The 12,107-nt window shown below is 52.2% G+C and overlaps 1 protein-coding gene and 1 long non-coding RNA gene across 3 annotated transcripts in view; one reads left to right on the top strand and one right to left on the bottom strand.

Moving 5' to 3' along the window:
- ADARB2 (adenosine deaminase RNA specific B2 (inactive)) overlaps window positions 1–12,107 on the top strand; it is a 418,568-nt gene that overhangs the window by 362,781 nt on the left and 43,680 nt on the right. The gene's annotated exons all lie outside the window — the stretch shown is intronic.
- On the bottom strand, window positions 8,424–10,938 carry LOC123591575. Its single transcript, XR_006709415.1, has 2 exons — window positions 10,724–10,938; window positions 8,424–8,681 (listed from the first exon to the last, which is right to left on the bottom strand). It is a non-coding gene; the product is annotated as an uncharacterized LOC123591575 (long non-coding RNA).

Here is a 12,107-nt window from a genome sequence, read left to right as displayed (position 1 = left end):
TTGAACCCTCGGTCTTACTTCCTGATGTCGTCTACCCTTTTCCTCTGTTCTTGGGCATTTCTGAAACTTCCCTGACCCTCTTCAACTGCCTGTCGCTTCTTACATTTTTTTTTTAACATTTTAAAATTTATTTTTGAGAGACAGAGAAAGACAGAGCACAAGCAGGGGAGGAGCAGAGAAAGAGGGAGACACAGAACCCAAAGCAGGCTCCAGGCTCTGAGCTGTCAGCACAGAACCCGACGTGGGGCTGGAACTCACAAACGGTGAGATCATGACCTGAGCTGAAGTCGGATGCTCAACTGACTGAGCCACCCAGGCACCCCTGTCCGTCGCTTCTTAATCTCTGCAATCTTCATCACTCATCACCTCAGGTTCCTCCCTTCTCCTGTTTTATTGAGGTGACGCTCCCCACAGGTCCCTGGGGAGACTCAGCAGCTGAGGCCTGGGCCTCCTCTGTGATGGAGCTTTGTTTACTGTCTGTCTCTGTCTCTTTTTGGCTTTTGTCTGAATATTCACATTCATGAGAAAAATACTAGCTCAACTATCACCAGTGCAGCTCTGATTTCCTCTAGAATTGTATCCCTTTCCGGGGATACAGCGGAAGGTGGGGGCTCCCCCCATCGGAAGCCTCCTTGACCCAGGTGGGTCGGGACCAGACAAGGCCCCTTAAATTGAAAGTCACCCAGTGAACCCGCCCTTGGGGCCTGCTGGTCGGTGCCTGCTTTCTCTGAGCCCACCCCGCAGGCCATTGCTCCCTTGTGACGGCTCCTCCACGCGGTGCTGGGATGTCATCCTGCCCCTCCACGCCGCCACACACCCCCCAGAATCCTTTCCTCCGGTGGATCCCATGGGAGGAGAAGCAACATGTCACTCACTCTGACCTCCTGAACCGGAAACCTGGACACTGACCGTTCAGCCAAGTTGTCAAGGAACAGCTCCGGCTTCTCCTTTGTGAAGCAAGTCGGGTGTTTCCATGAGAAAGAGATTCTTGAAGGGGCCTTTAGTAATGATGATTTTCATTTGATATGCAAATTTATAATTTTGATAGCACTTTTGCACACACTAATCAAGTTAATTGCTACAACCCTGAGAAGTGGGAAAGGCAGGAATCTTAATTACGGCTTTTAAGAAACACAGACAAGGAGACCAAGAGGCTAGGTGCCTCTCCCGAGTCTTGGCAAGATGTGGGGGTCCCTTTAGACTGAGCACGAGGCGTCGTGCTGAGATGCTCGATCTTCGCCTGAAAATGACTTACTTCTAAGCCTGTTAAATAAACAACCAGAAGAAAGACTTTCCTGGTGTGTACTCTCCGAAGTTCAGGCTCCGGCTCGTCTTCCACTGGCCCGCCCTGCACAACACACCCGGAAGCTACGGCTTTGACAAACATCTGTCTGGTTTCAGCTGACATTCAGCTATAACTGCTCACAAATGCCTGGGATTTAGGACTCCCCAGAAAAAATGCACAACTCCTTGAAAACGGGACAGGGAAGAAAACGGTGAGGTCAAACTTCGGGAAAACAGCCCAGAACAGCTCCGTTCAGCACGTCAGAACCGTGTGGGCCGAGCAGGCCGGCCCGTCTTCCTGGGACAATCTCAAAGTCCCAAGCAACAACATGGAACACGTGTTCCACTGTGTTTCAGAGCGTGTTGCTCTGAACCTAAAATGACCACGTGGGATGAAGAAATCTGCTTCTGGGATGTCGCACCATGCTCTGGCGGGGTACGGAGCCAGCCACCAGGTAAGGCGGTCTTTGCCCTGATCCTCCCATGGCACCCGGTGCCCCAAAGGCCTCAGGGGGCTGGTCCCAGATCCTGCTGATAGGTGCAGAGGCAGGTGGCAGGGAGGAAGGTCCTGGCGTCCAGGCACGTCACCATGCGTGCGACCCCATCTTGTACAGTAAGGAGCATGTGCGACAATGATTTTCAGGCTTTGGTGTAGACGGTGAGGTCTAAACCACAAAACGCAGGGTGTATTTTACTGCTGAGCCTTGTGTAGCATGACTGCTGACATGTTTACGCTGAACGCCCCTCCTTAAAATGGAGAGAAGAGAAGAGCCCTCACTCACCCAAGTCGCCACAGGCCCAGCCTGTCTCCAGAGAAGCTCACAGTGCCCCCCCCCCCCCGGAGAAGCCACCTGCGGAGGGGCAGCGGCCGACCTTGGCTAACCCCACACCAGACACCTGAGTCCTCGCTTCTCGCCAGACGCACACAAGGAGACACAGACGGGGAGGAAGGCGGCGGTTCTGCACTCTCTCTCAAGACCGGGCGCTCCCGTCAAAGCTGTTCAAACACTTCGGCATTTTCCTCATCATGACATCACAACCTGGCAGGTAACCGCCCCCAAAGAGTTCACCGGTGGAAGAAAACCACACCGTTTTACTTCAAGGCATTTAAACTAACCTCGACTTTATTCTAGTCTCTTAAACTATAATATTATTGTGACGAATGAATGATTGGAACCCGTGGGATTATAATGCAGCAGCCATTCACCTACAGCCCAGGAGGGGTGTGGTCAGGTTGATTTTTAAGGGGTCCTTGAACACACTCTGTTTATCAGCTGCTCCAAGAGTCCTCTCCTCATACAAAGAACACGTTTCATAGTCAATATAAGTAATAAAAGAACACGTGGCTTTAATGACTTCTACCAGCGGATGTCACTAGTCTGGCTGCAGATCAGAGGAACCAATACCTGTGACACTAAAGGCTAGAAATCACAGCATTTCTTTGGGATTCAACGGCCCCTGTCACAACTTTATACGATTCCCTTTCATCCTCAAAACCTTGACAGCACTAGTTTCGTCCCCATTTGCCACAGGAGAGAGCGGACAAGCTCCTGTGACCCAAGTGTGAGGTCAGTAGCAGAAACAGGGTCACCCGACTCCAAAGCTTGGGTCCCGGTGCGGGTCACATCCTGTGGCTTTATGTCCCCACCCGGCACTGCCATCCCCAGGGCAGCGCACAGAGCTTGTTCACACAGCTTACGAAATTTCCTCCTAAAGCTCACGCATCTGCAATGTTTAGAGAATACAGCCCTGCGGGATGGCTGTAAACTGAGACGCTGATGGGAGAAGAGTCTCCGTCAAAAGTGAAAACGTTTCCTTCGGTCTTACCCATGGCCCTCCCACACAAGAGGTGCCTGAGCCAACATTTTTAAATGCACTCGATTTCAAACTAACTAAAGGAAATTTAAATGACAGAAACAGAGACTGACAATAGAAAGGAACTGATTCGAAGGAAAAGAGATAATCAGGGTCTGACCAAGTGAGGACAGGCGAAAGGGCAAGCACTTGGCAGTCTGAGGCAGACACCGCAGGGTGCCGGGTGGCTCCTGCTGGGGGACACTTCCCAATGGCTGGGCCCTACATCAAGGCTGGCCACTGTCTCCACAGGAGATTATAGAAACCCTACTGCCGGGGTCATGACACTCAGCGGGTGCAGCGCTAGGGAACAGTGAGTCAGAACTCATTTCTACACCGCAACCTTGGGCAGTCTGCATGTGGGATAAATCCATAGTTTCGATATTCGTTTCTTGGATGCTGGTTGGTATATTTACCTTTATTCTCAGAAATGTAATCATTTCCCTCCAAAATCAGAGGTTATGTCGTGAAAATTCCATTCAAGGTTTGAATGGGCTAAGAACCACTCTTTCCCAGTTAAATAAATAAAAGTACATTCCAAACGATTGCCTAAAGTTGGTGCGCCGGGGCCAGGGTGCACTGGGGAGAAGCCCACTGACTTAGAAGTTCAGTGCATCAGATGGAGGCCAGCCAGAGAGCAAGCCAGCCCAGTCACCTTCCCACGACCCGGTACCGGCTTCCTAGTGGGGAGAGGTGACCGCGTCAGCTAGTGAGCAGATAATCCAGTTCTCCCGGAACTGACCAGAGCAGCCCAAGAGGCCAGCCAGGGAGAGACATTCACTCCAGTCCTGGAACTTTTCTCGACTGTCTTCCTCTGGGACAGAGTGCTGGTGTGCCTGCTTCCACTCACAGTGAACCACACTGGATCACCATGACAGAGACCTTCCAGAGCTCAGTGTCCCCAGCTGCCCAGCTGCAGTGTCCTCTGGGACCCGGCACATGCCCACGAGGTGGGGGCCAGGGCACCACAGCAAATAGGAGCCAACTGCTGTGCTGGGCTGCAGTGATACCCTTAGTCTCTGAGCCAGGAATCTCATGTCTTGAGCCAGCATCCCTCAGGCAGTAACGGGCTGACGTGCCACCTTGTACATCAGGTAGAGTCCCAGACCGTGACCAACACCCTCCCAGAGTTTCTTTACGCAAATGCAAGCAAACGCACACAAGAGGTGCGGCTGTTACATCATTGCCCTGCCACTTGCTTTTTTCACACAACGGTTTATTTTCCCTGCTGCTGGACACAGGCCCTGAGAAGGTGTGCTGTTACAAACACTACTGTGCCACATGGCTGTGTGCCCACATCGTTTTCACACACGGCTTATGAACGGGTCATGTAAATTGCCAGAAACAGAACTGCTGAGTCAAAGGGTACATGCATTTGTGAGTTTGTCATTCAAATGCACTCTATCCATAAATATTCCTGCCCCTGCTCATAAGGGCAGAGGCTACCCCACAGCCTTTCCAACTGTACATTATAAACCTTTACATGTTGACCAACCTGATGGGTGAAAAATTGCGTCTCATTGTATTTTGAACGTCATACTCTTTAAATCAGTGAGACTGTTTTTCCATATATTTAGGAACACTTTTTATTTACTTTCTGTGAAATGTTTTTATATAGCCTTTCACATTATTCTATTGGGATTTTTTTTCTAAAAGTTCTTTATATATTAGATACAAATTATTTGTGACACAAATTGTATTTTTCCCCAGTTTTCAATTGTCTTTTTACTGACTTTAGGATGTTTTTCTGTTGAGAATTATTTTATGCAATTTGAATTTAGCAATTTTTACTACTTTGAGACTTTTAATTATAATTAGAAAGGTCTTTCACCTGCCAGATTTGTGAAGAGATTATCCCATGTTTTCTTCTAGCACATTGACATCTTTTTAATTTTTTTTTATTTTTAAGTAATCTCCACACCCAACATGAGGCTTGAACTCATGACCCCAAGATCAAGAGTCACACATTCTACCAACTGAACCAGCCACGCACCCCCACGTCTTCTTTTTCTTAATAACCAAAGGCCACAGTTTACATTCTTGGTGTTGTACATTCTGTGGGTTTGGACAAATGTGTAACAACATGGATCCGCCATTACAGTGTCACACTGACTAGTCTCACTGCCCTAAGAACCCTCTCCGTGTGTTCCGTCTCTTCACCCCATGCTCCCCCCAGCCCTGTAATCACTGATCTTTTTCTGTCTCATACTTTCGCCTCTCCTGGAGTGTCATGTAGCTGCAGTCACACGGTGTGGAGCCCTAGGAAGGAAGCTGGCGTCCTTCACTTGGTAATAAGCATGCCAGTTTCCTCCATGTCTCTTCATGATTTGAGAGCTCATTTCTTTTTAGTGCCAAATACTATTCTATTGTCTGGATGGGCCGCATCACCCGAACACTGTTCCACTGTCTGGGCAGACCACATCACCTACTAACAGAGAACATCTTGGTTGCTTCCAAGTTTGGGAGATTATGAATGAAACTGCTGGAAACACCCACGTGTAGGTCTTCATTTTTTTGCACCTAAACCTTTGATCTGCCTGGAATTGGTCCTGATGCATGGTATAAGGTGAAGATACAATTTTATTTCTCAGATGGCTCTTCAGTTACTAGATAGCACTAATGGAATAGTGGCCCTTTGCCCCTGAGGTTTGAGATGCTATCACCGTATCCTACACCAACTTCCAGCATGACTTTGGGTCAATTTCTGGACTCTGCTCTGTTCCCCTTGTGGGACTTCATGCATCAGAACCATAGCAAGTTGCTACTGAGTCCTTGTAATCTGCTTGGTATCTCCCAGCTTTGTGTGCTACTATTGGTGTTCTTTCCCAGAATTTCCTGGGTTTCCTACCAGAATCAACTTTCATGGCTCAAATATAAATGACAGGACAAAACTATACTTTTCAACCCGATTTTCTTTGTCAGAAACAAAGCCCTAGTGCTGTTCCCGTCGGAACCACGTTAACCTCATCAATCACTTCAGAGAGGCTTCATGACGTCAGATCTTCCTGTCTGAGTATGTGGGACATCCACTTGTTCACGCTTTGTTGGTGTCTTGCAGGGGGAAGGGTAATGTTTTATTGGTTATTCGTCTTGATCATTTCTTGTTAAACTTATTCCTGTTATCTTGTTTGCTGCTGTAAACAGAGCGGTTTGTCCCCTTACAGTCTCTTACCCGCTGTTGTGTGTACAGATGAAAGCTATTGATTTCTGTATATTAACTTGCACCCTATCCCCTTTCTGACTCTCTATTTCTAGCTGTATTCCAATTGGATTCTCCAGAGATTTCCACATATAAATCATACCATGTTCAATAGCAACACTCTTACTTCTCCGTTCCAATTACTGTATCTCCAATTTCCTTCTCTTCTTGTGCTGGCTAATAACTTCAGCAAATGTTAAGTAAGGAAGTTACCATGGGCATTCTTGCGGTATTCCTGGGCTCAGTGGACACCCCTCTAGTGTTTCCCCAGCAAGCATGACGCTGGGGGAGGGTGCATGCGCATATCCCTCTCTACCATCTATGTGAATATACCTGTCTCTACGTGTGTCTACACCTCTTTCTATATATTATATATGTGTGTGTGTGCCTGTGTGTATACCTCTGCCTACATATGTCTGTGTATGTGTGTACATCTCTCTATAACACGCATTTGTGTCTACATCCAACTCTCTATAACATTGTGCACGTGTATGTATCTCTCTATATAACATATATACCTCTATAACATCTATGTCTGTATACACATCTCTCTATAACGTGTGAGCATATCTGTATCTTTATGATGTATATGTGTGTGTATATACCTACGTAATATATACATATACATACATGTAAAATCACATTTAAAAATCCACCTATTTTTGGGGCGCCTGGGTGGCGCAGTCGGTTAAGCGTCCGACTTCAGCCAGGTCACGATCTCGCGGTCCGTGAGTTCGAGCCCCGCGTCGGGCTCTGGGCTGATGGCTCAAAGCCTGGAGCCTGTTTCCGATTCTGTGTCTCCCTCTCTCTCTGCCCCTCCCCCGTTCATGCTCTGTCTCTCTCTGTCCCAAAAATAAATAAACGTTGAAAAAAAAAAATTTTTTTTAAATCCACCTATTTTTTATTGAGTTTTTACCAAAAGTAGTTGTTGGATTTTGTAGATGCCTTTTCAGTATCTGTAATTATAATCGTATTTTTGAATTGCATTTTAATTGAACCCATTTTTGCATTTCTGGAATAAACCACCCTTGTAGTACTTACTGTATTGCTCTTTTCCTCCAATGCTTGGCGGTTAGAATTATCAATACCTATAACCGAGGCTACCTGGAGTTTTCCTTCTGCACGTTCTCAGTCAGGTGTATAGATCAGTAACAGGCATTTCATGATAAAAATCATTTGAAGCCTTTCCTTGTCTTCATACGCTCTGGAACACTTTAAATAGCCTTGAAATTGTCTGCTACTTAAAGTTTGGTACAATTCTCCCACAAAACTAACTGGGCTTGGTGCTTTGCGGGCAGGGGCCTCTGACCACTTCTGTTCGTTCTGTATAACTCAGTATGGTTGTGTCTTCTATGACCATGCCTCATGTCGCCCTTCAGAGTAACAGTCACCACAACAGGGGCCACAGCTCAGCACCTGTGTCCCAGAGCACATGGCCTCTGTGGCACCTACAAGTTCCAGAGTTTTCTGTCAGAACAGCTGGAGACTAGGCTCATGTGAAACCTTCTCTTTGCCTGGCTTCTTCCCTCACCCTCTCTGTTTCCATAATTGCCTTCTAAGAGCCTCCAAGAGAACTCAATGAATCACTTCCCAGGAAGCCCAGGCCCCAGCCGGCTTGTAGAGACCCCAAGCACAGAGTTCTCTCCCCTCCCCTCCCCCTGATGACATTCTGTGTGCAGATTTTCATGATATTTATCACATAATACCTTATATTGTAGACATTTCTGTGTCTGAATCATCTCCCCAAATTCATGATAAATCCTTTGAAGAGTAGGACTGTGGCACGTGGCATGGAATGGCACACAGGAGGTGAAGAAGCAAAAAGTGTGTCTCTAGGGGCACATAACTACACTGAATAAGGCAGAACCTGGAGTCCAGAGAAGTGAGGATTAATGAAGGGTGAAGGGACAGCAGTTTCTGTTTCTACAGCTCCAACTTCCACAGAATCAAGAGAGGAGAATCAGACCGGCCCTCAAGAGAAATGGGGACAAGTCCCCAACCGTCCTCCGTTGCTAAGCTATCGGGCACGTGCACAGACATCTGAAGGTGGAAAAACTAAGGAAACCATTGTAAACGTTACTTTCCATTACTCTAAATACCTGCTTTAATTAAGCTGGGATCTGCAAAGCCATTTCTCCATCAAGCTGGCTCGTCCACAACGGGCTCCACCGGATAACCACCTTTGCTAGAATGCGGCTCCCTGGCAGCTGGCCGGCCTTATCCCCTGGGACGAGGGCCTATTGATCGATGACTCTCGGGTGTCCCCCAAGCGAGTGCCAGGATGCTGCAGGCAGTGGAATGAGAGCAGCTGATCTGGGGGCTGCTTTCAAACATTTCGCCAGTCCTGGGGAAGAAACCACAGGGGGCTAATCGGATCCTATGTTCCCTCTTCTCAGAGCAGCGCAGCTGACTGTGTGACCAGAACAAAAGAAGTGAGCATCCAATTGTTTTCTGAGATGTCCACAAAGCCACATCTCACATGGAGGGGGCCAGCAAGGCCAGCCTGGCCGGGGCACTGGGCAGTCTGGGGCCACAGAAACGGAGACGGAGGAAGGAAGGAAGGAAGGAAGGAAGGAAGGAAGGAAGGAGTAGAATGGACGGACACGCAGAAAGAAACACTGCTGCATCCCATCCATCCATCAGGCAGTCTCGCCTTAACACACAGAGGGCCCCCTGGCCCCCTCCCCCACTGCATACACAGAGGGCCAGCCTCCTGACCGCAGGGGGATGTGTGGTGCTCCCCCACTCCACATCTTTCCTTCTTTTTTCCTCTCCTGTTTTATTTCAAAAGAAGGACCCACACTTATGGGGCAGGCGCGGGCAGATGTCATCTGGGCTTCAGAACTAAGTTCTGAGGGACTCAACAGAGCAATACCACCATCCGCTAACCTGTCGGGTATCTGCTGACCACACGCAGCACAGAATTCAGGACCCCACAAGCTGCAGGTGGGGTCCTTTTTTTTGCTTAACAGGTGCATCTGGCTTATGGTTTCCTGACACCATCTTCCCATACAGCACCTGGAAATCAGATTTGTTACTAACTCAGGAAAACTGACTGGATTGTCCCAGGTGACCCATCCAATTACGCGGACTCTCCGGGGAGACCCTTCTTGAAATATTTTGTGGCAATTCTGACTCCTGAAGGAATTCACCATCTACATGAAGAGAAAATATGGCTACATTCGTGGACCCATAAGCCTATTAGGTCAGTGCATTGAGCAGCCGAGCTTCACTGAACCAGGAATACCCACTGTGTGACCTACTGAAGGGGAGGCACAAGCCACCTGCGTGGGGCCAGCAGCTGGCTCCCCCCGCCTCCGAGCCCCCACGACGGGGGACTGGACACCCCAGGCCCGTTTGGACTGAAGGCGCAGCTTCAGTACAAGGGAGGAAGTCACAACATTTATTACTCACAGATCTCAGCAGCCTAGGTGCAGGGGGCACAGGGGACACAGGGGTACAGAGAGTGCAGGGGGCACAGGGGTACTGGGGGTGCAGGGGGAACGGGGTGGGGGGTACAGAGAGAGCAGGGGGCACAGGGGGTGCAGGGGGTACAGAGGGTACAGGGAGCCAGGGGGTGCAGGGGGCACAGGGCAAGGGCCTCCTCCACCCGGGGCACAGAGAACGGGTACCAGCACCCCTTACTCACAAGGTCACTCACTTTCCTCAGCTCCACTCCGAGTGTTTATTTAAAAAGGGCCCCGGGGGGCGCCTGGGTGGCGCAGTCGGTTGAGCGTCCGACTTCAGCCAGGTCACGATCTCGCGGTCCGTGAGTTCGAGCCCCGCGTCGGGCTCTGGGCTGATGGCTCAGAGCCTGGAGCCTGTTTCCGATTCTGTGTCTCCCTCTCTCTCTGCCCCTCCCCCGTTCATGCTCTGTCTCTCTCTGTCCCAAAAATAAATAAATGTTGAAAAAAAAAAATTTTTTTTTAAAAGGGCCCCAGAACAGCCCGACGGGGAGCGTGGGGGGCGAATCGGGAGCGGGGTCCGGCTGTGCAGTGAGGACAACAAACTCGGCCTGTGGTCTTCCAGGGCCCCCCTAAATGCAGGTGACCCACATCACTTCTGAAAACGGGAGTTTGGGGTTCGTTCTTAAGTTTTCTTTGGTTTTGTTGCCCGTTCTTGCAGAGAATGTCCTTTTCCTTGGACTGTGGTCAGAATGAGCACTGTCCTGAGACGGTTAAATCAAGGAGCCTCCACTGTGGGAATGACCCATCCGCTCCCGGCCTCAGGAGGCCCCCGCAGGCCCCTCACCCGCGCAGGGACGGGGAGGGGGGACAGAGCTTCACATACACTCCCCCCCCCCCCCCCCCCCCCGCCACGGAGTTCCTGTCTGTGCTGCGGCTCTTTAGGAACGACAGCCTGGTGGCGCCCAAACAGGACACTCACCATTTGCACGCCGTCTGTGACCGCGGCCTCGCGCATTGCCCTCGGGTCCCGCGGCTTCCATGTGGCTTCTGAACTGTGGCGGTGAAGCGAGACCGCGCCGGTGGGGGATGGGGTGGCTCCTGCTTCTGCGCCGGGCGGGAGAGGGGGCGGCCCCACCACACACCCCAGGTCCCCGGCCCTGAAATGCAATTGTCACCGGGGCCTCGGGACCCAGGGCGCCGGGCATGTGACGCAGGCACGCGCCCGCCCCGCAGGCCCCGGTCGCGGCGGCCCCACGCGGGGAGCTGGGGGTCAGCGTGCGCGGGTGCGTCGTCCGCCCCGCCCCCCCCCCTGGCTCCCGGCGCCACCCCCCACCCCGGCCCGTGCTCGACACGCCCCCACCAGCCAATCCCAGCCCGCGCGGCGGGACGCGCGGGGCGGGTTTCCGGGCGTCAGCCGGGGCCGCCGGGCTCGGCCAGGCCACGTGCTCCGGGCCGGGCCCTCGAAGCGTCGCGGCCGCCGGAGCGCCAGCGGGCCGCTAGACCTCGCGGCCGGTGTCCGTCACACCCGCCTCCGCGGGGCGCTACTCGCAAGAGCGGGGAGCCCCTCCGCGTCCGTCCGGAATCGGCAGGGGCACGCTCGGGCGCCCCCGCGGGTCTCGATTTGGGAAGTAAGGAGTTCTCGGGACGGAGCTTTCTGCTGGCCGTCCGGTCCCCGAGCCGGGTGGGCCCGAGACCCCAGGCACCTGTCGTTAAGTGCGGCCCCCGTACCCGGCCCGCGGTGTGGTGACCGTTCATACGGGGCTTCCAGGCTGGGGCCGCCAGGGTCCCATGAGGGGAGGGCGGCCTCGCTCCTGCACGGGGGTCTGACGGGAGGGGTCTGATGGGGGATCTGATGGGGATTCGGACGGGGGTCTGACGGGGGGCGGGGTCTGACGGGGGGCGGGGTCTGATGGGGGATCTGACGGGGGGGTCTGATGGAGGTCTGACGAGGGGCGCATCTGACGGACGTCTGATGGGGGAATCTGACGGAGGGGGTCCGATGGGGGATCTGACGGGAAGGGGGGTTCTGACAGGAGTCTGACAGGGTCTGATGGGGGTTCTGACGGGGGTCTGACGGGGGGCGGGGTCTGACGGGGGGCGGGGTCTGACGGGGGGCGGGGTCTGATGGGGGGATCTGACGGGGGGGTCTGATGGAGGTCTGACGAGGGGCGCATCTGACGGACGTCTGATGGGGGATCTGACGGAGGGGGTCCGATGGGGGATCTGACGGGAAGGGGGGTTCTGACGGGAGTCTGACAGGGTCTGATGGGGGTTCTGACGGGGGTCTGACGGGGGGCGGGGTCTGACGGGGGGCGGGGTCTGACGGGGGGCGGGGTCTGATGGGGGGGTCTGACGGACGGGGA

This window comes from Leopardus geoffroyi, chromosome B4 (assembly GCF_018350155.1).
Source record: "Leopardus geoffroyi isolate Oge1 chromosome B4, O.geoffroyi_Oge1_pat1.0, whole genome shotgun sequence".
Lineage (NCBI taxonomy): Eukaryota > Metazoa > Chordata > Mammalia > Carnivora > Felidae > Leopardus > Leopardus geoffroyi.
This window is presented reverse-complemented; position numbering and strand designations above follow the sequence as displayed.